This window comes from Stegodyphus dumicola, chromosome X1 (assembly GCF_044657685.1).
Source record: "Stegodyphus dumicola isolate Sdum_Otavi_A_Nest chromosome X1, ASM4465768v1".
Lineage (NCBI taxonomy): Eukaryota > Metazoa > Arthropoda > Arachnida > Araneae > Eresidae > Stegodyphus > Stegodyphus dumicola.
Window position 1 is genome coordinate 49,952,972 of NC_140780.1, and position 26,829 is coordinate 49,979,800.

At 35.3% G+C, this 26,829-nt stretch overlaps 1 protein-coding gene and 2 non-coding genes across 6 annotated transcripts in view; 2 read left to right on the forward strand and 1 right to left on the reverse strand.

Moving 5' to 3' along the window:
* Positions 1–26,829, forward strand: part of LOC118195112 (protein phosphatase 1 regulatory subunit 12B-like) — a 234,081-nt gene that overhangs the window by 162,684 nt on the left and 44,568 nt on the right. The window lies entirely within an intron of this gene.
* TRNAS-CGA (transfer RNA serine (anticodon CGA)) lies at positions 11,022–11,094 on the forward strand. Its single transcript has one exon. It is a non-coding gene; the product is annotated as a tRNA-Ser (tRNA).
* On the reverse strand, positions 11,585–11,657 carry TRNAS-CGA (transfer RNA serine (anticodon CGA)). Its single transcript has one exon. It is a non-coding gene; the product is annotated as a tRNA-Ser (tRNA).

Sequence of the window (26,829 nt, forward strand, 5' to 3'; positions counted from 1 at the left end):
CATTTGAAAAAAAAAAAAAAAAAAAAAAAAAAAAAAAAACCCTCCAATTTTAGTTAATATTTAAAATGTTTTCCTTGCGATCACATATTTGTTTCATGCGTAAACTGCAATCATAGCATGTTGGTCTTGATGTCATGATATATACATAAATGATGTTTTGATTTCACGTAACGCAGATGTTATACATAGATATCATATTCTTTAAATGTTTCGTTGATATTTTGTATCACGGAAGCTAAATTTCAGATAAAATTTAATTTTTCCTGCGGTTGAATTTGTATATTTTTTTACGATAGATGAATGAAATGCGTTAAGCTTAAAGCAAATTTTGTTTTTAATAATATTTTATATGAAGTGAAAATTTAGTTCTCGGTGAACTAAACTTGATCTGGATGAACCAGTCTTAATTTGAAAACAAAGATTTGCAGAGCGTCAACCACATAAGCCAAATCTGCTGACGTGTCATAATTACCGTATGTTTTACTTTCAAGCACAGTTTAAAGCACCAGACTTGAGATTTAGAAGTAATATGCGAAAGATAAGTTGGATAAAAACGCTTTTTAAAAATTTTTCTATTCGGGGTTTTGGTTATAATGCCTGTCAACGTGTTAAACGAGAAACGATTAAAATCTGAACTAATTTTTCAGTGTTCGCAGAGCGTATAGTGAATGTGTTGATTCTTATTAAGTGTAGGTCCTCTTTCGTTAATAATTTTTAATTACTTGTGTCTTCCGTGTCACATTATATAGTTTCGATAACGATATTTGTTTGCGTTTAACCCCCCCCCCCCCACCCTCCGGCTTCTTTTTGAAATGTTAAAATAAGTAAAAATGTATACAGATGTATTTCGTATCAGACCTTTTTTTCTGCATAAAGTCGAAAGATTTTTAATCATGAGACAGAAAAACAATGCAGTGGAACCTCGCATTAACTAACAAATTGGTTCAGTAACTAATTACGTGAGAAAAAAAAAAAAAAAAAAAGGTTTCACATGACGAATGGTGTCGCAAGTTACGAACATTTGAATTGCCAATAAATGATTTTTAGTGGTGAAACATCGCTTTAATATTTGCCATTATTTAGATATCATTACAGGCAGCAAGTGACCTACAGGACCATGAATTCCACCTGGTGAAAATTATAATCGAACTTCGTTGCGGACAGAGATTTTCACGGCTTGACACTGAGGACTTTTGTGTTATATATGCTATGGTTCTAGACTAAATCATCGGTTGGGAAATTAACGATGAAGATGTGCTAGAGTTATTAAAAGCTTATAAAACTGAACTCAAGAAGAAAAAAATGAAAAAAAAACTTCACAAACGGCAACAGAAGTTATTTGTGAAGTAAGTGTCTTCAAATGAGGTGGAAGGAAGAAAAGATAAACTTAATTCTTAAATCTTGTGTAAAATGGCAGAAAGGGGGAAAATTTTATATAATCACATCGCCCTCACAAAGCAGTAGCTAGATATAGCACAAACATTTTTCGTGACAAAGCCATATGTCACGTTTAAACCAGAAACATTTTAAAACATAAACAACAAATAACATTGGACAAATTTTGAGTGAAACGGAGGTCCAGTGAGTTTCAAGCAGAGTCAAGAAGCGCTAAGAGACTGGAAAATGTAAAAGAAAATGCCTGAGAAAGGCTTGATGTTCTTACGGAAGGGAACTTATCATGCACACAATAACATCTCTTCATCATTTTCCACTTAATGTTGTTCACTCACTTGCTATGAGTATGGTAAAATAAAATATTTTTCCCCTTTATTTTGTCTGCTTGATGGGGCATTTACACCCCCTTTTTAATCTTTTTCATTTAATGATTTCCATTGGTTTTGTTTTGTGCGTAAAGTAGTGTTTAAAATTTTAAATAAGTTGTCATCTGTGGTTAAGGAACAGATTAATTCATCTTGCATTAATTCCTGTGGAGAAAACAGTTTCGGTTTACGGATATTTCGGATCATAAACGGCCTTGAGGAACGTATTAAATTCGTGAACCGAGATATCACTGTAATTGTTATAGATTGTGCAAAGTTTGTGAAATATAGTTAAGTGTTTCATTTATGTAAGCTTGTGAAAAGTCTTTAAATACTGTAATATTTGTTGTTTACTTTATGGCAAAGCCTTCGTGATCATTTTTCACAAAGAGGCATACCTGCTATTGAATTTTCTAGAGGAATTAGCCCACCAGTAGCCGAGCGCATGAGACCAACGAACACTGAAAGTTCGACCCGCGTTAGCATCCCGGCGAGCGGACTGACTGCGTTCGGGTTTTCTTGATTTTTTGAAGATGGAATGTGAATACGAGCCAGTTTCCTGTAGAAAGTCCTCCACGAAGGTATCCCTTCCCTCAGACAGAGAGCTCTTGAGTACTCTGGAAATAAAGTATACAGGCGAAATCCTCGCTGAACTAGCTCGTTGCTATCTCGTAGTTATACCAAAGTTTGTTAATGTCCTTATTATCACCATCATTCTGTATATGACTTTTCAGTTACATATGTACGGATATATATATAAGTTAATATGGATATTTGCTCTTTAATGGTAGGATCTTGTTCCCCCCCCCAATCATTATAACCACTGCACAAGTAGAGTTTCTGAAGTCGCGAAAGACTAGCGATTCGTTTTAGGTTCGAGTTCAGGTTACTTAATTGATTTGGTTGCCTGCAAGAGGTTTTTTTGGATTTCCGCATTTTTAATATAAATGCAAGTTATTTTCCTTTCTTACCTCGAAATTTTAACTTCACCTAAAATTACCGCTTTCAGTGACATTAAACTTGTAAATTCTGTATAAAGAAGAGGAAGATTTGTCTAAATTTATAATGCAATCTGGAGAATTTCGATTAAGTTTCTTTTGTCTAAAATATTACATATTAGCTTAAATTATTGAAATTTCGTTATTTTCCTATTGTATTAAGTTGCGGAATATGTTGGGCGCAAGTATGTTTTTGTATTTTCCACTGGCAATATATATGCGTCTCTCCACCTGAAAACTTTTTAATATTACAGAAGTTTGCACAGTACGAGAGATGCTTAGTTTTTCTGAAAACCGTGCAAAAAGATCACATAAATCAGGTCTCACCAAACAAAAAAAGGAGATAGTTGAGTGTATATAGTGTAAATATGAGTTAAGTTTTCTTTTACACGAAGGTGCACCACAAGACATTCGTTTAGAAGTGGGCTTTCCTTGCATGTTTGCTTTAGCTAATTATTTGTCTTGCTTTTGAAAACGTATCACGATTAACTCTGTACTTAAATATATGTTCGACCTTGATAAGCAATAATTCTTTTGAATATTTGTCGTGCAAAGATCGAGAAAATATAGTCCGTCTAAGAAGTTTTAGACTGAATTCGTCAGAAGTTGATCTGCGACGAAAACAATTTTATCAGTTTAGTCTTCTATATAATTTTTTTCTGTTACTATATTTCGTTCGGTACGTTCATACAGCTTTATGGATTCTTGTGTAGAAGTAATTTTTTAGAATATTCTCTCATCCTATCTTTACGTTTTTCCGAATTTCATGAATGGCCCCTTAAGTTGAGATTTTGCTTCAGGGAAAAGAAAGTAGTCTGCAGTTGGAGAATCTGGCAAGTAAAGCAGATGATTAAGGGCTGTAACACTTATTAATAAGCTACTTGATGTCATTTATGTTATACGAGAAAAACTTTCTAGCCCCTTGCTGTTCGATTATTGACGTGACGGACTACAGAATTTCTCTCCTTCATGAATCTTTTGTCCCAAAACGTATTTAAATCAGATGTTTTTTAACAAAGCTACAGCCCAATGAAATAAGTCAGTTCTAAAAGAATCACCATGTATAATGTAATTTTTTCAATTTCAGTTTCATATGCATGCAGTAAAGTTGGAACATTTAATTCTTTCAACACGTTTTACTTGAAGAAATTGTCTTGTTCTTGAAATCTTGCTGAAAGAAGTTGTTTCTGAAAGCATATTTATTCTATAAAACCGAAAAAGTAATCACATTCTGTTTTGGGTTTCATTCAGAAATATGCTTACCAGGCTCCTCGCTATGTTTTTACCGCCTATTGCCTGCCTAAATTCTAAAATTTTGCCCTTCCCCACCAAAAAAAAATTGTGCGCGCCCGGTGCGGCTGCACAGGTTCTCCCGGCTCTGGAGCCGGTCTTGACGCACTTCACAAAAAAAAAAAAAAAAAAAAAAAAAAAAAAAAAAAAAAAAAAACCTAACCGGATACTTACTTTTAGGATCGTAGTGCTCTGCTCAGTTTACCGTAACTTAAGGAGCTTACTGTTGGAAACAAGCCTGTGGCTTTTATGTAATAATTTCATGTAATATGTTTAACAATGTCGATGCGAGAAAGAAGGCCACTTTAAACAACTCTAAATGTAGCATTAGTGGTTTGTGTATATAGAAGCAATAGAGAGCGTTTAACCATGCTCATGCTGATGTTTTTGTGTACGGTGTGTTATTGGAAGAAGTGTGTGCTGTAATCATCTGAACATACGAGCAGATTAGAAGCTAGCTTGAGGGATGTCGAAGTGAGTGACATGCCATCTGATCGGCACATTATTGCTTAAGCTAACACTACTGAAAACTTCATGTGCTCAGACACTACTCACTGAAAACCTCACAACGAGTGCGGGTGTGTATGATATCAATATTTCTAAATTCTGTTCGTGGATTAGGCGTAATGCAGTTACCATTTCATATGGGTGTTAGGGTTGTCGGAAGTGTTTTACAGACTCATGAATCCGATTACAGTGTGCAGCAGTCTGATAATTGTGTAGGGCAGTCAAGGTAGCATTATTTACTGAAGAATCTGAAAAAGGCCTAAAGGGAGGGATAGCTTCGTGAAGGACTTTCTAAGGAAATCTAGCTCGTATTCATGTTACATTTTGGGGACAAAAATGTGCAGCTATACTGTTCGCCTGGATTCGAGCCTGGGTTGAAGTACCAGTATTCAGCTATTTTTAACCGCCCGAACCACTGACGGGGCCAGAGTGCAAAACGATGATTTTTTAATATAGACTTTCTAAACGGCGACGGTTGCACAAAATGGCTAATTTTTATAGCTATTTTACAAAATTTATCTCGAAGCATGCCTGAAGGCTAAATTTAATTGCAGGTCAAGTACGTGCTTAAATTTCAGTAAATGACTATTTTTATCCCACTTCTGTTCTGAACGAACGGTGTCTTTTGTGCTTACGTAATGTGTGCAAGTTTGTTGTGAGGATTAACCTCCAAATTGAAAGTCAGTGTTTGCTTTTATTTCTTATCTTCTGTATTTTCGATGATCTCGAAAACTCGTCCCCCTCCCAAGAAAAAAGTAATGTCGAAATGTTTTCTTTGAACGTAAATTGTTCCTGTAGGTAGCTAGTATCATATGCTTTACTCGTACGCCTATACTCAGCTTTTAATTACTAAAATCATAAATTCTAGAACCCTGCAGTAAGTCTTTAGAAACGTCGAACTAGATGTAAACAAAGTAATAATGTTTTAACCAATAAGTAATGCATAATTAAGATGAAATAAATTGTAAAAGAAAATAAAAATTTCAAAAAATTAAGTGAAAGATGTATCGTAAACATTGAATAAAAGTATAAAACAAATAAAAGAGGAGTAAATTAATGATGGCAAGGCATTGGTATTGAGGATTAAAGCAACATATTTTGAGTAGTGTTCTTCCTGGCTTGATAAAATTTATTTCGGGATCTAATTTGTTCAACGGCTTTTGTACTGGATTGGTGAAGCCCCCTCCCCCCCCCCCCCCGATTGTTAAGGTAGCCCAGGGAATTGTGCCCATAAATATTCCTGTTCCTGAAGAGGTCGCATTCGACAGGGAGAATTTCTTCCTCGGGTTTCGAAGCATGTTTTGCTTTCTCGAGGAAAGTGGGGTATACATTTCTTAGATGGCTATATACCATTTAACTAGCTACTAAAATAAATCTTGCGTTAACCCTTTGACTGCTAATTGCTGTAAGTTGAAGCGCTTCGCTTGAGCTGCGCACGGCCGTAGAATGACTGACCAAATAAATGAGATTTCATTTTTTTCTCGTTACTAAGCAACAAACAAGGTATGAGATTTCTGCGAGTGCTGGACATAAGAAATAATTTCCGAACATACGCATGAGACAGTAGTAAACATCCGAAGCCTTCGCCAAACGCGCATTTGCGTCTTTTGGCTACACTGCCGGACCCGCATATGCGCAATAGGCCACACCGATGGTTTTTGCTGGACACGTATATGCATCCATAGCTGTCAAAGGGTTAATAACAGAATTTTGCTTTGGTTATTATAATTCAGTTGTACAACAGAAAACCGGGCTGATCTTATTTAAGGCTACCGCCGTAATTACCATTTCGCTCAAAACACTAGAAGTATTTGCTTTCTGACCGTGCTTTTATGTGCCCCGACTGAATTTAGACGCCGGATATGTTGGTTGTATTGTATTGATGAATGGGGACGCTTATCAGAAATATTGTGCAAAACGCTTTTTAAATGCTTATAGAAAATACCATACTGTGCATCTAATTAAACACCATAGCAATTGTATTACAAAATGCGCCTAGGTGATGAAAAATTTTGGAATTCTGTTCCTTTGAAACTGTACTGCTTGTTTACCTGTTATTTAATTAGGTAATGCATGGCTAATATTAAAGCAGTTATGCATCTTATAAATTATATTAACTGCTAAATAAATAAAAAAAAAATGCAATAATATATTTTTACCAAGATTTTGATCAGTTTAATGAAGATATATCTCGAATACCGTGTGATTGTTTTGTTTCCCTGCGAACAAACGATTTAGTTCATTTTAGAGTTTTTTGTCAGTTATGTTTATTTTTATGCATTTAAAGAGTAACCATTCCTTCATGCTGTAATTTGCGTAATATGGGCGTTCAAGTTGTGACTCAGGGTATAAAAATAGTTACTACCATATTTTATGAAAATAAAATAGTGATCGCGATGCGTACGGCTGCAAGTTGTAATTGTACATATATGTATGTACACGCAAGTACATACATATATGTACACTTACAACTTGGTCTATCAAACTGATAGTTAGTAATACGCTTATATATTTTCTGAAAATATACACTGGTGTGCAAAAATTAAGGACGAAGTCGAAAAATTAGCATATCAGCTGAACGAAGAGGCAGAGCGGACAGAAAGACCATTCAGGAGATTAAGTAAGGTGATGTACGGTAGCACATGCGCAGATATGCAGGTAGACGTGATGGGGGAGTGTCTGAGTTGTATAAAGCATGTTGTCGGTGTAAGATCAGTATTTCTGGCAAAGAGATTGCACGCCGTATAGCAGTTAAAATCACACCGAGTTGCTGCCTCAGCGAGAAATGGCGAATAATCAATCTGTTAGACAATATCTGGATGCTTTTACCCGAGGTCCAATCATTGGGAAGTTGGAGGAAGGCCGCAGTGTGACAAGTTTGGCTGCAGAGTTCGGAATTGCTCACAGCATCGTTTCACGACTTAAGACAATTTCAAACTACAGGAACAGCTATCCGGGGGTTTAGCAGTGGTCGTCTACGAGGAACCACACCCGCAGATGACATTGCCTTACAGGCCAGAAGAAACAGGCGGAAGACAGTGGGAGAAATCGCTAGACACACGACAGAGGCGACTGGACGACCGATATCGCGTTTTACCGTGACCAGAAGACTGCACGGTGGTGGTCTGTTTGCACGACGCCCTGTACGGTGTGTACCTCTAACGCCTGCCCATCGGAAAAGACGTTCTCTGTGGTGCCGGGAGCACCGGAATTGGAGAGACAATGAATGGGGACGAGTACTCTTTACAGATGAGAGTAGATTCAGTCTGAGTAGCGATTCTCATCGCATACTCATCTGGAGAGAGCGGGGAAGCCGCAATCATCCCTCGAACATCATTGAAAGGGACAGGTATGGAGGTGGCGATGTTCTCGTTTGGGGAGGCATCATGCTTGGTAGTCGTACAGACCTTCACATCTTCGACGCAGGTTCAGTCAACGGGACCCGTTATTGTAACGAGATTCTTCTTCCATATGTGCGTCTTTTTAGAGGCGCTATGGGTCCGCAGTTCCTTTTCATGGACGACAATGCACCATGTCATCGCACAGTAGCTGCCGAACAGCTCTTAGAGAGTGAGGATATTGAACGTATGGATTGGCCGGCACGATCTCCGGATCTCAATCCCATCGAGCATGTATGGGATTTTCTAGGCAGACGCTTGGCAGCTCGTTCCTTACCACCAGTAACGATTCCGGAGCTTCGATTGGCGCTGCAAGACGAATGGGCAGCAATGCCTCAACAACTCATTGACACCCTGATTCTCAGCATGGGCAAACGCTGTGAAACCTGCCTAGCCAGTCAGGGGAGATCATATCCCCTATTAAAGACCGGATGTTTCTTGCTGGACACCCATCACAGGGATGTTTCGGCCTTCAGTCGCATTGCGCTCCATGCTACTTTTTCAATAAAGCTTCTTTTTATCCCTCTGATTTCTCTTTTAGTAAGTGTTGCTTAACATGACTCATGTCCTTACGTATTGGGGATCTTACGGTATTAAATGTGTTGATTTGGAAAGCTTTTGTACAAAGTTATATTGAAAAAAAGAGTCTCGTCCTTAATTTTTGCACACCAGTGTATATGAGAGATTACTAAAGATGAATTTTGTCGGCGTCAGATTTAAAGTTATTTCTACACACTTTCTTGGAAATAGCCCAGATGTGGAATTTGTTCATGGGAATCCCACTTCCTTCGCTAAAGACTGCTACGAATTTGAATCTTTTTATACTTTTCATACACAAAAAATTATGAGCAAATGCCAGATCAGTTTCCGTTATCCTCTGACATATCGGGAAGGGACGTTTCTTCGTACATTCGAGTATTTGATCACTGCTACATTTTCATAATTTTTTCTATTCTTTATTTCCATTGTTGGAGACATAATTGGTGTGTGATTTCATTGTCTTATCAATCAGTTTCATGCCTTTACACGAAATAAATTATTTTAATGAAATTTTAAACGGTATTGAAAATTTTAGACTGCAGTGTGCTTTTTATAGTGTGTTATATAACGAGATAATTTGTTTCTTAATCACAGGCAAGTAAATGAAAATGACTTTTAACACACGCGTACGCACACGCAAGTACATACATATATGTACATGCTGGAGTAATGTGTCTCCATTATGTATTTTAAGACAGTATATCAGTTCATCCTTAAACTAATTGTGTACTTTTACGAAATTGGTTTTATTTATATCTCTTGCAAGTGGCCATACTTAACTTTTAAAATAAGGATATTTCCAATGCTTAAAGCAGCCACCGTTTCGATGTTAGTCGGCAAACGACAAAGATTTTACGTCCAGAGAAAAATGAATTTCAGTTGGATTGGCTTATTTAATTTTGATAATGGGCCCTGGTGCTATATGCTTTGAAAATCTGACTGTAGGGAGGAATGTCTTCGGTGTAAGACTTTTTTAAGGAAGCTGTTCCGTATTTACATTGCACCTGAGGAGCCATTTATGCAGTTAGCCCATTTAACTGTTTGGAAAACGTGGGGCGCAGTAAAAGTTTTCCACGACATTATGAACTCAGTTACTGCTTGGCCAAAAGTTTCATCCATAACTCTATAAACATGGGTGGAGGGTTAAATTTGCTTGTGGGCGAGCGAAGTTTTCTCTCTGCTCTGTATAATCACGAGGAATTTCTTTTAAAAAAGATTTTTCGGGAATATAACAGTCCTACCTACGCGTAGCTTTTTTGTTTTCCTCCGAGCCCTAATGCAGCTGTTTTTTTAATGCAATGGAAATTTCTCGCATTCTTAAATTCGCATGTTTTGCTTGTAAGGAAGGTAATATAACCACTTGTAGGAACGTTTGCCAGTAAATTTCATAATCATTGCTGACTTTGAATAGCTTCACGCGAACCGAAAAATTTTAATCCATAATATGCTGACTGAATGAGTGACGGGAAAACTCGGGCACCATCTCCTTGTTAACTAGACGCTATACCAATTAACCATATGATTAACTGGTATAGCGTCGCTTTATTTTTATTAAAAAATATACAAAAATACATATGTTGAAATATAAATATATAGGGGGGATTTGTATTTAAACTCATACATTCAGAGTTATTCAAAAGTCCCGATACTAATAAGTAGTATAAAATTTATTGCAGAGGAAGTGTACTTTATGTTGTTGTACACTCTTTTTTTTGGGGGGGGGGAACCCGAAGCACGAAGAAGGACTTTTGCGATCGTGAGGAAATTTGGTATGCAAAAACATCTTCATCGAACATGCAAATGATCAGAGGTTCAAGGCAAATGAACAGGAATTGCGATCAAGCGCGCTTCGCAAAGTATAAAACCAGTAACAAAGGCGGAAAATTTATCTTTTTTTGTTGCTGCCATTGTAATTCCGTAAAGAAGCAACTAAAGATGCCTTTACGACGATATCGAAGACCTTACAGACAACTAAATGACTTCGAACGTGGTCGCATTGTAGGGTTGCGTGAAGCTGGGTGGTCATACCGAGCAATAGGCCGCCACCTTCGCTGCTGTGCAAAGATGCACTGCTATGCACCTGCACTGCTGTGCCTCCTACAGACACTGCTGTGCAAAGATGTTGGCAGCAATGGTTGCTACAAGGAAATTGCTGACGAAATGAAGGTTGTGGAAGCCTTCATGTCGTCGGCATGAATGTAGTCTTTATTACAAATGTTTGTCAATAATGTAAGTTTTAATTTACTTTACAAGGTATTTCTCCCGCCTTCTTAGCATGCCTTCGTGGTGTAGTGGTCAGCACGCTCGACCCGAATTCGAGAGGTCCGTGGTTGAATCCCGGCGAGGGCGTTGCTCATTTTTCATGTCTCCTGCTTCGAAATAACCTAATGTCTCAACAGTGGCGCCCGAACTAAAAGGAGGTGAATGACAATTCTTCACCACTAGGATTTTGCGACTGGGTCCCCTAAAATCCCAGTCGCCATTTAAAAGGGTGAGTATATAAGGTATTTCTCCCGCCTTCTTAGCATGCCTTCGTGGTGTAGTGGTCAGCACGCTCGACCCGAATTCGAAAGGTCCGTGGTTCGAGTCTCGGCGAGGGCATTGTTTATTTTTCATGTCTCTCGCTTCGAAATAACCTAATGTGTCTACAATTTAATAAAATGCATATACTCCAAAAGGCTGTTAGTTTTAAGTTCTATAATGACCTCATAAAACGAGCGAGTTATCCCAGAGTAACTTTTATAAGTGTAGATTAACTTATGTGTTAAATTATTTAGCGTTTGAAAGTGAATGCTGTTGTATTCAAATTCAGAATTTTAACGATGCAGCCCCCCCCCCGTTATTCAAAGTTTGTTTATAACGATGCCGGCACCATTATTCCGACTTGTGAAAGAAAATTCTACATGCGTACTGATGCCCTGGCAAGGTGATGCTTGTAAAGTTTTCCTTTTTTAAAGTTTAAAATTTATTTTCTTAGATTACACTGATACATCCCTAGGTATACTGGAGAACCTCTTTCAGTGAGGAATTTTATGGAGGAAGTCTTGTAGAGACAGATTATTTCGAAGCAAGAGAAATGAAAAATGAGCAATGCCCTCGCAGGGAATCGAACCACAGAACTCTCGAATTCGCGTCGAGCGTGCTGACCACTACACCACGAAGGCATGCTAAGAAGGTGGGAGAAATACCTTATGTAATATCCCTTTTAAAAGGGGGCGACTGAGGTTTTAGGGGACCCAATTGCCAAATCCTGATGGTGAAGAATCATCATGCACCACCTTTTTGTTCGGGTGCCATTTCGAAGCAATAGAAAGGAAAAATGAGCAATGCCCTCGCCAGGAATCGAACCACGGACCTTTCGAATTCTCGTCGAGCTTGCTGATCACTATACCACGAAGGCATGTTAAGAAGGCGGGAGAAATACCTTATAGTCTGACGGGAAAAAAATCGTGAAAGTTTGCCAAGTCCCATGGGACACTTAGCAAAGGAGTGGAGTAACAGTAAGTAACCATCCGAACAGCTAACCGAAAGTATCCTGGGTAGTATCTGAGCAAAGAAACAACGGAAAGCTAGTTAAACGACTCTGCCAATGAGTAGATATGTCACTCACCCTAGTGCTGATCCGTCCAAAAGCAATTTAACTTTGAGAAAAATGAAAACTATGGATTTGAGTAAAATTCGCAGAAAAGCGAAGAAATATGAAGATTTTAAAGCAGACCTTATTTTCTCAATTGTACCAGCGCCATTTATGCTGCAAAAATTTAACAGACACATCGTTGCTACTCCTCTTCATCAGTGCCGTCGGAAACTGCGGAATTTAGGCAATCATAAAAAATTATAGCCATGTGATTTATGTGAAAGTACAGCTTAAGATCTTGAGAGAAATCTGAATTAAACTTTTTATTATAATTTTTCGTAGTATGCAAAAATAGTGTGGGAATTATAGCGTTAATAATTAACATTTTTATTAGATTATATTAAAATATTGCGCTGTTATTGAAATAGTTAAAAACTCTGCGTTACGATTTTATATGACCGTAATTTTTGGAATGCATTTCGTAAAGAGTTACTTAGATTATTAACCCGTATCCTTACTGTCATGTTGACTAATTCATCACAAAAGAGCTTAATTAAAGGTAAAGCTGTCTCCACTTCAAGTGTACCGTCTTCAACTAAACTACTCTTATCGAAATGTTGAAAAAAATGAGTGCACTTAAATTGATATTTAGGGTGTCCTCGAGGTTTGCAGTGTCATGCATAAAGGAAGTGTTTTCATTGTATCAGCTATTTGTCGAAAAGAATTATGCGATAGGAGTGCGGCTTTTTGGCATTGCACAGTAGTTTGTCTTTGAGTTGAAGATTTGCCAAATACATTTTACCATTCAGCAAGTGCAGTGAAACTAATGTTTGTGCACATTTAAATGTTGGTGTCTTTTCATAAAAGTAATATTTTTATTTGTTTATTTGCTTGTTATATAACGCTTTCGCCCTATCTAAATTTTTGAGACGGTTTGCTGAGGTTGGATATTTAAATCATTGGATATATTAGTAATGAGTGTTCTGTCTTATGCATATAAAAATAAGCTAACTACTGTGCGTACCCGTATATATTTTAGTTCTAAAAGTTTTGTATTCTGTGTATGACATGCCGTTTAACCCTTGACCGCAAGGTCCATGAATAGAGTATTCATCGTTATATATGTGGAGAACGTTTTTATTAAGCTAGTAGTGACTACGATCAGTTTCGCGGGGGAAAAAGTTCTTTTAAAAATTTTTTTATGAAGTTTTTTATTTGTGGTCAGAGTGTTAATAAAGGATCAGAATTCTTACAAAGTGAAGATTTCTGATGAGCATTTCTTAAACAATTCGAAAATTAATAAGAGAGTAGAATATGTAATGTTAAAACATTGTGATGAAATATTTAAATGATTTGCGAATTTTTTTCCTACCCTCTGTTGGTGGTGTGGGCAAGACCACTGAACGCTCGTAGTTGAGCCCGGTTTCTATTCCCTGCAAGTAACAAGCTGACTGCATAGGTTGTTCTTTATGGCTTTACCTTTGTATAGTGATAGTGACGGAGGACGTGGCCACCACCCCTTACCTTTGTATAACATGACTATGAGACATTTTTCCTCTGAAAAACTGGCTTTCTCGGAGGAATGTTTTCTATGACAGATGGACGTCCATTCCTTTGGCGTAATAAATCGCTTAATTTTGTAGTGATTGTCACGACTTCGGAGCGAAAAATAGAGTTGGGAAATTACAGCAGTTGTTGGCTGATATGCTAACCACTTCGCTGCAAGGGCATTTGCGGAATGCCATGATTCATTGTAACCTGACCATTTCATCTTTCAAACTCTTGTTTTTACAAGTATGCTTGTATTTTTCAAATGCAGTCTATTTCTTCTCTAGTTCTCCCGCGAAGTTTTAATGCTCTGCGAGAAATAAGTTTTCATATGCATCGACTCCAGTGCCTTTTTTAGTGTCTGAAAGGATTTTTAAGGCTGCTGATTTTTTTCCCTCTATATCTTATGTTTATAGGGCCTTAAGTGATTCGTTGCAGAATTTCATGGCATTATTTTCGTTGCGTATTTTATTTAACTTGCATCACTTATGCCGTTTGAGGTTAGTAATAACTGTTATAGATAGTATTGCGGAGCAGTTTTATTTTATAGAATGTTTTGTGATTTTTAAAGAAATCTAGAACTTTTTCATTAGAATTGGATGTAATTTTGAAACATATGTTTGCGTAAGTAAAATAAGGTCACTTAATCAGCGAATAACGTGCATTGAAAATTATAAATATTTTATTTTGCAAAAATTAAAAATAATTCAAATTATGGTTTTTATTTGCAGCTAAACTCATGTTTCACTAGTGAATATTAAACTGGTAAACATGTGATTCATGAATTCATTTCCAGTCTTATTCGTATTCATGAAGTAGTTCATTGCTAGCTATTTTTTCATTGTTATTATTATGTTCTTGTTAAGTCAAACTACGCAGGACTAAAACTTATAGAACTTGCATAAGTTATATCTGGTTTCCATCCCATCAGAGTTTTGCTGCTGCTGTTATTCTCTTCTAAGTCAGTATTTCAGACCGTAACTATAAACTTGATTCACAGCTGTGACTGTGAGATAAAAAGCATGGATGAAGATAAGATTTCATTCACGTAATTTTAAAAATTTGGTTTGTCTTATCTGAGAAGGCATCTTTTTAATCTCCGGCATCTTTTTAATCTGAGAAGCATTTTTGCAGTAAACGTCTGAACTTCTGAAATGAACTATCTGAACTAGGAAATTGATTTAATAGCACTGCTTCCCTTTTTCACATAACGTTAATTTTTTCTAGCATTACTGTCGGGGGCATTTTGTTTAATATGTGGAGCAGAGAAAAAGGCTTTTAAGTTTTCCCTTGGCCTTAGTGATATACAAAAGACTGCATGACTAAGTATCAGTTGAGTTGCAGATTATATACACATTCTTTTGTGTCACATTTTAGCATATAAATCAGATGCTCTAGGCCAGGGCTTCTCAACCGGTGGTACTCGTACCACTAGTGGTACGCTAGAGAAAAATAGGTGGTACGCAAAGAAGCAAAGTATTCTTAACTGTTAAATTCAAAAATTAAAACCCCAACATCCTGACTGAGTTTTTTCTCTGACACTCGTAAATTTATGCGATCTGAACTTTGTTCAAGAGTGGTGGTGGTGGTGGTACTAAAGGTTTTCAATTTTTGTTTAGATGGTACGTGTTTGTCAAAAGGTTGAGAACGACTGCTCTAGGCTTTCTGACTATAAGAGTTCAGACACATCACTTTTAGGAAAATTATAACGGATTCTGAAGAAAACTCCCGTGAAGGAAGCTCCGAGAGTAACTCTTTCATTATTCTATCAAAAATCTTTTTTAAAATACTCGATTTTATGATATGGACAATGGGCTCCGGAAAATTGACGTTGATTTCACTGCTGATGAAAACTGATTTTTTACGTTTAAATGCATAAAGCACAATATCTCACATACCAATGTTATTTCTGATAGTTGATAAAAACTTTTATTTTCTTTAGCGACAGAAGAACCTTCTGGTTTAAATTTTTGTAATCTGAACTTTCTATCTTTTCTTTTTCGTTACAGTCAGCGTTACTTTTATTCGGAGTCTTCTTAATAATAATTATGTTTTTAAATAGTTGGAAGTTATAAAATGTTCTGCATATTTACCGTTACGAGCTACTTTCCCATGAAAGCTATAGGACATAATATTATCTATAACTTCCTTTCCGAAAGCTATAGATAATGTTTGTTTCAAAATCTAATTTTATAAGAGTTATAGTCTCCACGAAGGCATCCTTCCTCATAAGCAGATCACACCAAGTGGAGAGATTATCACAGGCAGCCGAGAGACAAAACCGCTGGACACTAGCAGCTCAACATGTGTCGAAAATACTAGCAAACTACACAAAAATATTGGGTCAGTCCATAAATTCGTGCGCATTTTTTGATAAATTTTTAAATAATATAAAAAAACACAATTTAATATTTTAATAAATTATATATTTTCCTCCATTGTCTACAATGTCTCGCCATCTTACAGTCAGCTTTTTTATGCCATTGCTGTAGAAAGACTCCGGTTTTGATGAAAAAAAAACTTGAAAGTTCATTGTGTACACCCTTTTTAGAATTTAATTTTTTCCCAGCAAAAAATTTTGTAAGGCACGAAATAAGTGAAAATCACTTGGGGCAATAACTGGGGAGTAAGCAGGATGTGGCAAAAGCTCCCAATTAAATTCACTAATTTTTTGCAGCATTGTTCGAGCCGTATGCGGTCTAGCGTTATCATGATGAAACAACACTTTCTTGATATTCACCAATCGTGGGCGTTTCTTTGATCAACTCTGAGTTTAGACGGCAAAGTTGTTCACTATAAACTTCTGAATTAATCGTTTGATTTGATTCTAACAGTTCAGAACGTCCTGAACGGGGTTCATCATCAATAATGCTGCTTTTCCCAACTTTAAATTTTTTAAACCATTTCTGGGCAGTCCTTACACTAATAGTGTGTTCACCATGTACACTATTAATTTTTATCGCTGCAAACCTGGCAGATTCACCACACGATAATCAAAAATTATCAAAAAACAGCACGTTTGTACTGATTATCTATATTCATTTTCTATGAGTACTAAAATGCGTTCGATATTTACGACAGTTGGAGATGAACTGAATAATATGTTAGTCAAAGGATGACAAGTTTCAACAGGTTCAAAATTGTATTGTTTTAGTAAATGCGTCATAGTGAATTCCACGCATACTCTTAATGCGCACGAACTTATAGACTGACTCGATACGTACGCTGATATATATTGTGGCTAACTGGCATGTTTTTTCTTGAGTGAGAAAGATAACCGATTGAAAGGCGGAAATATATAACACTGGTACCCTTATTATATATGTTACATGCAAATAAATACTTTCATTATAAAAGCGACTAATAGTATTATTAAGCAAAATAAATGAAAATAATTCCTTTTTTTTTAATTAAGTAAAAACGGTATCCTTTAATCTTTGATTTGTACAAAATTATAAATTATTATTAATTTTTAGTTATTGCAATTTTTAATTATGAAATATACTCATTTTTATATAAATTTTTATTTAGCATTTTACGTTTAATTTTCATATGAAATATATAAAAGTTAATTTTTATTAACAGTGAATAATTAAAAATGCGAATACCTTGCATTATTACATCTGTGTGTGAGAAGTTAAAAATCTCGAATGTCCATTTCCCGGAAAACGTCCTGTCTAAGAACTTTTACTAGAATTAAAAATTAGAATAGCTTAAATAAAACGAAGTTAGTGCAGTCATTTCGATCTGTATTTTTCATTCGTTTCGACACGTAAAGAAATAAGCATCCTTTTCCTTAAGAATGCGTGTTAAATTATCAGTGGCGAAATCTGATTTTTTCATTATCAGAAATTATTTTAAAATATATTTTCGTTTCACAGAAGTTTGGTATTTAATTATTGCGTGGTGTTCAATAGAAAATGAGAGTTAAGACTCTCGACGTGTTTTTTTTTTTTTTTTTTGGTTTTTTGGCGAAGTCTTTTCGTTTTGGCGACAAATCCCGTTGCAGAGAAGTACCGACAACCCTTACGCGCGAACCGTTTCTGCCTCTGTTTGGTGTAACTGTTTAATGCGTCACTGTATAGCAATGTCTTGAACTTATTTACGTTAAAATCTATATCGGGATAAAGAAAAAGCTTTTTTAAATGTAAATAAGTCTCAAATTTTTTGAGGCAGTGCACTTCCGACTTGTAGTGCACTTATAGATTGCACTTCCGGACTCATTAGAGTAATTGCATTTAAATTGTTAAAATTTAAATTGATATATAGATTTTATTTGTTTTAATCTGGTACTGTTAAGTGAGTACTTTATGTTTTTATGAATTTTATGCGTGAAAAGTGAAAAGCAATGTCGTACGGTAACTACGGCCGTTACGGCTCCTCTGGCTACAGCTCTTACAGTGGTAGCAATCGTAGACCGGGTTCGTACACTAGCTCGCCGAGTACTGGCTCTTCCTCCTACATATCCTCATCATACCCACGAAGACCTAGTGGTGGATCATACTCATTAACTCCGTCTTTATCTTCTTCATATCTTTCTCCTAACTCCAGTCCCAGAAGTTCTCTTTCTCTGGGAAGCGCGCGAGAACTTCGACCATCTTATGGCTCTTACAAAACTTTGACAACTGATCGATCCGATTATTCTCCAGAAGGCTATAAACTTTCAACTAGTAGGTCTACGAGCTCCGTGAAATCGGATGATTCGTCTTTAAGTGAAGTAAGTCCACATTGATGCTTCCACTATGTAATAGATTGTCTTAAAAATTTAGGCATCCGTTTTTAGTAACATGGTTTTTTTTTTTTTTTTTTTTTTTTTTTTTAAGTTGCGTTTTATTTACTTATTTCAAATCTTGTATTTGATTTAAAAGAAATTAAAGTCTTATTTGAGAATTATCGTAAGTAATTAAATAGTTTTATCAGTCTTTTTCAGTTTGATCGTTTGTTTTATTCACATTAGCAAAGCAAGTAGTTTTGCTTTTCTGAAAGCTATAGGTATAGATAATGTTTGTTTCAGAATCTAATTTTATAAGCGTTAGTTTTCTTCTTGGATCTTTTAAATTAAGAGGAATACTCATACTGACAGTGCTTCTTGAAAAAAGCTACCAGAAGGTAATAAATAGGGTATGGAATCTTTTTTTAAGATATTGTAAGTCATTTAATGCTTGAAAAATATTGAAAATGAGAAATGGTTTCTTGAATTGTGAGAACGTACTTGATCGAGCATATCTGTTTGTAGGAAAGTAAAAAGTGGGTTTTCAGTACCTGCTTGCAATTTAAAAGTACGTGACCTTAATTTTGAATTATTATTATTATTATTTTACTTTCTTTCCATGATATAAGGTTTTTAGGAAGGAAAGAGGGGGTTGTAGGTCAGTAAAATATATTAAATTTTTATTTCCCCGTGTTTAAATTGTAAAAGTGGGTAACTGTTTCTTGTGTGTCTGGTTTTTTATAAATGGGCCCTTTTTTTTGAGATATTTGTTAATTTTCAGCATTAGAAAAATAGGTAAAAATTTAAATAACGTCCAGATACATTAAATTATTAGATACAATTAAATAAAGAATGGGAAAAGCTTTTTGTAATTAACCTTTGCTCTAAAAAACTGAAAACAGGGAAGAAAATTTATTCTAAAAATGAATAAGTTAATACTAAATTATTCATTTGCCATTTTTTTATTGGGAAGTATTCATCAAAATATGAGCGAATTTGCATCCTCTGGATATATTATATATGTATTTGTACAGGAGATTACAAAAAATAGGTATATAGTTGTAAGAGTTATAGACTTCTTTATTATTTATGATATATTTTACATTATTTTATGATCTGGTGCTTGTTCAAACTGAGCCTCAAACCACTCGACCCCTTTTGCTTTCTAATTTATTATTTTAAGCATTATATGTGCTAGATGTTCTTGACAGAATTACTCCATATGGGGCTAGATCAACCTATTCACCAGTGAATGACCATCTCGGTCATCATGCCATACCCGAATTCATTTGGGTTTTTATCAAAGATAAGCATTTTTAAGAAATCGTGCATTGTTGATGGTATGAGTTAGTTGATAAGAGAAGTAAGTATGTCAAGAATTTGATAACACTAAAAACTTCTGAACCAAACAATGCTTGCATGACAATGGAATCTAGACTACAAGAATCTAACTTCTGAAAGTTGGCAATTTGAGCACTTGAGAAACTGTACTTAATTACAATCTGTATGTCTTCATTATTATGACTTAAGCTACAGATTTTTCATAGTTAAAGGTGTATACCTACTTTTGTACCTTCTCATATTATATATAGTAGATATATGATCTTATTTAGTTTGTTTGTCTCCTGATAAAACTTTTTGTATTTTTTAAGTTAATTTTAGGCCATTTCACTGAATTTTTCAAATTTATGCTTACTAAGACCTGTCACAAAATTCAACTTGCTATTGCTCAAAACATTATCTTATGGTTCAGTGTATTTTTCAAATTCTAGGTTTCAAAGTTGTAATCGGAAAGGAACTCGGAAGATAAGCTAGACACATACTTATTTTAATGACACAGACACACATTTAGTTACATAAATCCGTGCACATCACTGTTCATCACTCAATATATGAATCTAAAGAAAATTATCAAATATCAAACTTTATTGTTTAAATCAAATGTTGAACATTTCTTTCCATGCTATTATCATAGGCACAGTTCAAATCCAAAGTTCCAAACTTCACTGCTGTTATGAAATCTGAAATCAAAACACGAAAAGGAATTGTGAGCAATGCATTGCCTTCCCATACAGAGAAGAATCTGCACACGTTCCCCACCTGAACTTATAAGGTGTTTCTCCCGCCTTATCATGCCTTCATAGTGTAGTGGTCAGCACGCTTGACGCGAATTCAAGAGGTCCGTGGTTTGATTCCCGGCGAGGGCATTGCTCGTTTTTCCTCCCTCCTGCTTTCAAAAATTCTAATGTCTCTGTAGTGGTACCTGAACTTAAAAGGTGGTGAATGATGATTCTTCACCACCAAGATTTGGCAATTGGTAAACCCCAGTCACCCTTTAAAAGAGGGAGTATATAAGGTATTTCTCTTGCCTTCGTAGCATGCCTTCATGGTGTAGTGGTCAGCACGGTTTGTGGTGTAGTGGTCAGCAGTGGTGCCATCGATCAACAGTTAGACAAAACAAAAATGGAAACTTCCAGTGATGCAATTATAAACAAGAATGCAGATGGTTCTCATAAAAATCCATAAAGTTGCCTCTTGACATGGAGAAAAACAGTGTTATTAACAACTACAATGGGATCATTGATTTTTTTCGGAGGGGGGGGGCTTACAAACAGGTTCAGTAATGCTTTTAACCAAATAACCATCAATTACCTTTTTATATTCTGAAAACAGAAGCTAATCTTTTCTAAACAACTTCACTTTTATTTCCCAGTAAGTGTTTTCATCAGCTGCTGCACAGACGTTATACATTTACAAACATCTATGCCTTCTAAGGAATTCAAACCCAGCCCTGAACAATACTGCATCTAGCATCACTGATTACTATACTGAAATAGGGTAGCGTTATGTTATCACTGGAGTATCATTAGATGGCATATCATTAATGATCTTTAAATATCTAGGAAAGGAAACGGGTGCAATGAACAGATACAGAATCTCTGGTCAGTTTCGTGTATACAGACAAACATGTTACACTTGTGAATAATTCATAAACTAGCTGTGAAGCATAACTTCATTTGCATTCTTGGAATACAACCTCTGCTGGAATTTATAGTATTAAGATTGTTCAGTAGCAAGATTGGGAAAGATTTACAGATATGCTATTTCAGATGAGCTATTAATTTTTTCATAGCCTCATATTCCTTGGAGTTGTCTTTAGCAAAGAAGGCAGATTATCATTGCCTTTTGACAAAATTAGGAACACCATTTCCTCAGTGTCAGTGCCTGATGTGCCCACAAGTAACAACTTACCAGCAATGCTCAGTTTAAATTAGGAGTACTGCAGGCCTATGGAAGGCCGTGAGAAAACGGGAACAAAAATAAATAAATAAAATAATGAATTAAAAATTATTATAATAATTACAATTAAAATAAAAATAACGCCAAAATATCTGAAAGCTTTCAGATTTTATATTAGGCCCAAAGGGGCATTTTTATGATGTTTTGTGTGTTACCTTTGTTTATTAAATATAGTCAAAAGTCGTTAATCCGGACTCGTCGGGACTTCGGCGATTCCAAATTATTGATTTTTCCGGATTATAGATCATCAGTTTAAATCTGGTAAAATGGCATACAGAAATTAAAAAATTAAAAATATGAAACCGTAATTTATGAAATAAAGAACAATTATGATCTAAAGGGTATCAAAATTTACAAAAAGAAAAAGCTTAATATTTATTTGTTTACTTTATTAAACATTTCTTTCAATGTAAGTTGTTTAAGTTGCTTCGTTTCATATGATAATACTTTCTCTTTAATTCTATTAAACAGACATAATTTCTTGTTTAGTTACAAAGTTCCGCTGTTCAAGTCCTCTAATTGCTGTGTCGAGAATACCGATTAATTTGTCAATCGAAATTTTTTCGTTTTCAATAACCTCTGTTACTTTCTTCACTATCGGAAGCGAATTATAATGACGAGGAACTTGTTTTAAATCATATCAAAGACGGAGTACATCGAGATGAAATACTACATTTAGTAAGTAATTATAAGCCAAAAAAATAAAAACATCTGCCCTGAAGATAAGGATAGTGCTGACAGATCAACTTCCAATACATTGCGCGTCGTGACGTTCCCCCCGCCGAGCAGCGTGAAATTGATAAACAGATTTCGGATTTCGAAACATACTTTCGCTTTAGATCCTTTACATATTAGCAAATATATATCGGAAATTCTATTTGATATAATCGAAAGTTCAAGCTTACTTTTATAAAATTGCTCTAACAGTCTGCAAAAAATAATAAGCCGGATCTAATTCGACGATTAAGGAACAACGCAATCTGCAACATTAACTGAATTAGATAATTTTAGCTTAGCTTATAACATCTGTTATACATTGAACGCACATGCATAAACGTTTTATGCGCACGCGCACACGCATATTCGCAGCCGTAAAGGTCTTACGCGCACACGTAAACGCCTATGCGCATGCGTCAACGCGCCGTATGCGCAGAAAGTTTGTAGCTTTGAGGTCCGGATTATGGGTGTCCGAATTAACGACTTTTGACTGTATCGTGTTCTTGCACTTAAACCATAAAATTAAATTCAACAATAATATCGCAAAATAATTTTAAAAGAGGGTATCTTTAGAATTTCCGATACAGTCTCATGCACTGGAGATTCCCCCTTGCAGTGTTCCATTGCTCGTTTTGAAATTGTTTAGTTTCTTAATAAAAAACTCATAAATGCTTTACAAAATATGAAATATATAATAAAACTAATTCCAAATTCGGGCTTCCAAATGATCATATTCGGGTGGATACTTATGTTATTCAAAATTTGATGGCCTTAGGTATCATTGTTTTATCACAATACTAGAAATATACATACATTTATGCAGGTTCATTATTTAATTTCTTTAAATATAATACAGGAATTTGAAACAATTTGAAAAAAGATTCAGACTTTTAAAGTTTTTGACACAAAATGCCAATATGAAATTAATAGTCCTTTGTGCTAATAAAATGTTAAGCTATAAATAAAAATTTAATAAATTATTCAATTTATGATAATGCTAGACCTCAACTTATTTGGGGCTGTGGCTAGAATTGCAGTTTCACTCAAAAACTAAAAAATAGTTCAGCTGGGCACCAACTGAATTTAAGTGCTGAATATATGGTATTAACGTACTATTTCAAGAGATGTTAGAAAAAAACAATTATTTTCCCAGCATACCAATGAAAAATTATAAAACGCTTTTAAAACCTCATTAATAAGAATGCTAGAAACTGTATGAGAATATGAAAGGAAATTTTAATGGAGATGTATAGGTACGAAAACAAAGAGAGATACGGCCACCACGTTTTGACCACAGTCTCCTGCCGATATAATTCTAGCTGTTTAGCAGAATGTGCTAGAAAACAAAATTTCTCTGGTGATGTGGGATCTGCAAGGTGAGAATAAACATAAAATTCTGTGTAAGTGATAGTTTTTTTCTTTCATGTTTGGTTGCATTGTTGCAAAAAGTCTGCAGGTGCTCTTTTTACATGGAAATTTGTTAGTATTGGATGTGCAAGAACAGAGTGATCATTTCTAGTACATTTAGGAATGGAAAATTTATATGCTGTCATTAATTCATTGCACTTCTTGGAAAATAAATCTTTGACATGTAGGTAGGAGCTTCTCTTTCGTGAAAAGGGCCAGACAGGTATGCATTCAGAAGCTAGAATCGATACCAAAATAGCATTTCTGAGATCAAAAGTATTTTCTGCTGAATGTGGCTCAGTTACACAAAAGAAGTGCCAGTCTTCTCTTATTTAGGGCTCCTGTGTGTTCCGGCTAAAATTACAATTTATCTCAGAAACTGAGAAGTACCAAAACTGGATTCAATGACGTCCGGCGTAATTTAAGCAGGGGTGTTTGTGCTCCGGGGAAACCCCGGAATTCCGGGGATTTTGAACTTTTGAATACCCTTAAATTCCGGGGATCGTCGTTCAAAAGGAAGTAGGAATAATAATGAATTATTTATTTTGATCTGGGTAATTTTGTTTGCTTTGAAAGCAGAAAACGCAAGGTCAGTGTGTGTGGTGAAAACTTTTCCTTTCTTTCTCCAAAGGCAGTGATAATGCGTGAAAAGGGGGAAAAACTTCTTTTTTGTTCTTTCCTTATTGCGAGTTATGACTCATTCCCCCGGTTCTCGGACATTCTCTTCTGGATTCTTTTCGGCAAGTAGGCGCGGCAGAAAAAAAAAGGGAGAGACTTCGTTCGACCAGATGTGCGATCACGTGACTCTGGGTTCAAAGGTCTTATCTCTCCTGGCGTTGCGCCAATAAGTAGAGAAGGGGGATTTTTCGCCGTATTAGCTATTTGTCATTGATCGCTTCTCAACTTTTTTTCTCCGCTGTGTAAAATTTTCGTTTCATTTCTTGATGCACATGTAAATTTTTCGTTTCGTTTATTGAAATATTTTTTTATTTATGTACGCAAGAGAATTTCACTATGAAATTTCTCGATATAAATAGTGATATTATACAATTAGAAGCAGGTGTCCGGAATGCATTTAGATGGAATTGGATTGAACGGAGAGATGGTAATGGGGATACCATCGGCACATGGTGAAAGAAAATAAATGTTGCTGGACAAGCATATTGTGTTTTTTGTAACTCACTGCTGAAGTATGGTGGGGAAGGATTCAAGGCTTTCACAAATCATTCTAAAACTGTGACGCACATAAAATATTCAAAGTGCATTAGACATTCAATGACTTTTAAGTAATTATGCTAATTCAAAAAATACTGATGACTTACTGGAGACTGATGCTCGGCCATTGGATATAGTGACAAGAAAAGCACATTAATAACTTCGTTTATCGCCTAGAATTCTCTTTCTTTCAATGTAGCTCCCAATTTAATTGAACTCTGAAAACAGTTGAGCCGCGATCAGACGGCACTAAACTCGTTGGAAATGTCCAGGACTACTGCATGTTATAAGATGAAACATGGGTTCGCAAAAACTATTAAGGAAAATATCATTAAAACTTTAAAGGAGTCTCCATTTTCTCTAAATTTGGATGAAAGTACTAGCAATGCTCAAGAAAGTATACTGGCAATATTCGTGCAGTTTTATGACAACAATCAAAATGAAGTTGTAGTTCATCATTTTGCATCTCTAAAGATGGAATCTTGCAATTCAGAAGCTGTTTTTAAAGCAGTTGTTAATACTATTGAAGATAATAATATTCTATGGGCAAACTTAATTAGTGTATTAATGGACTCATGTAACACCATGCGTGGAAAAAAAAAAGGGTGTTGAAACTAGACTACGATCAAACAAAGCACCCCACTTATTAGATATTGATGGTGACACATGTCACACAGCTAATAACTGTGCAAAAAAATTTGCTTCATGTTTTGATAGATACTTAGAAGATTTGTTTGATGACATCTATTTTGATATGAAAAGCTGCAGTAAAAGAGAAAATTTTTTTCAAAATCTGTGAATCCCTTGCCATTAAAAAACTTAAGCCCTTGAAGAGACCAGACCATAGGTGGGTGTACATTTTATGTGTTTTAGAAAGAATCAAAGATCTGTGGGATGCTCTTATTGCATTTTATTTTCACTACTTGGATAAAACTGATAAAGAGGATTATTTTTCTTATGTTGAAACTGTATACAATAAAAGAAATATTTCTGCAGCTCAGAAAAAAATTGTTGAAGGAGTGTATTCTTGCTTGCATTCCCAACAACTCACAAAGGATGCTTTAGCTCGGAAAAAAATAATACTAAATGGGTTATTTGTTATGCAAAACAAATCTTTATTGCATATGGCATTATATTCAGCAGTATTACCAGAGTTCAACACATATATTAAATTATTTGAAACAAAAAAAAAAAAAAAAAAAAAAAAAAAAACCAATGCTTCATTTAATACATTCCAGTATTTATAAATTGATGACAAAATTTTTCTCTTTTTTTATGAAGCCAGAAAATATAGAGTGCACATCTTATAATGATTTATTAAAGGTTGATGTCACAAATCCAGAATTACATCTACCTACCAAAGTAATATTTACTGGTGCAGAAGCTTCCACTCTCCTGAAGAAATTATCGAAAATCATCCAATAGCAAAAGAATTCCAAATTTCTCTGATGAAAGCTTATACTAATACAGCACAGCATATGAAACAGAAATTACCCCTTAAAAATTCATATCTAATTAGTTTTACAGCATTAGATCCAGAGCTAAGAGGTAAAACCAGTACAATATTAGCTTTTGAAAAATTATCATCTTTTATGTCCCATATTTTTAGTGATAATGAAAAGTCAAAAGTAGAAGCTGAAATAAGGTTATACCAGAGTGATATTGATATCACCAAAGAAATGCTCTACACATCTGATGAAAGTGGAAATCAAGTCAAGTGTACAATTGATAAATATTGGTCTAAAGTTTTTAATTTAAAAGATGATTTCACAAATGATTATAAGTATCCTACATTGGCTAAATTGGTCAAAGCCTGTCTTAGCTGCTTCCATGGCCCATTAGTGGAAAGTGCATTCAACTT